Below are 556 nucleotides of genomic sequence, written 5' to 3' on the forward strand. Positions count from 1 at the left end.
TATATATATATATACGCTCACATTTCAAATGACTGAAGTGGTTCTCTTGGAAACATGGTGGTTTTAGAGTAAAGTCCTGCTGTGTCTGTGTCTGATTTTGGATAGCAAGAAATAAAGTAGGCTACTTTTATTACTTTAAGTGGCTAAATATTACATTATACTTAGCCTATCTTACATACACAAAGTTTTACTGTAACATTACTCTATTCATAATAGGCCATGAGTCATTTTCACTCCAATCTAAATGATCAGATACATCCCACCGTCCCAACTGAGTGAGACTCGTCCTCTACTTCCAGATAGAGACTTTCTGGGGCTCTTTGGGTAATAAGGTGATTTCCTTCTCAAAACCAGGCAAATCCCATCCTGTTAAAATGCGTGACGCCCCCATCCGTGGGCAACATTCCCCATGCTGCATCTCCAAGTCTAATTTCTACCGTAAAGCTTATTTTAGCTTCTCTTAAATGCTAATCTCAGTTTCTTCCTTTTCCTTTCCAGAGCCCCTATAATCCTTCGTTTTACTTATTGTGTGGAGTGTTTTATTTAGCCCGGGATG

This window comes from Etheostoma spectabile, unplaced genomic scaffold (assembly GCF_008692095.1).
Source record: "Etheostoma spectabile isolate EspeVRDwgs_2016 unplaced genomic scaffold, UIUC_Espe_1.0 scaffold272, whole genome shotgun sequence".
Lineage (NCBI taxonomy): Eukaryota > Metazoa > Chordata > Actinopteri > Perciformes > Percidae > Etheostoma > Etheostoma spectabile.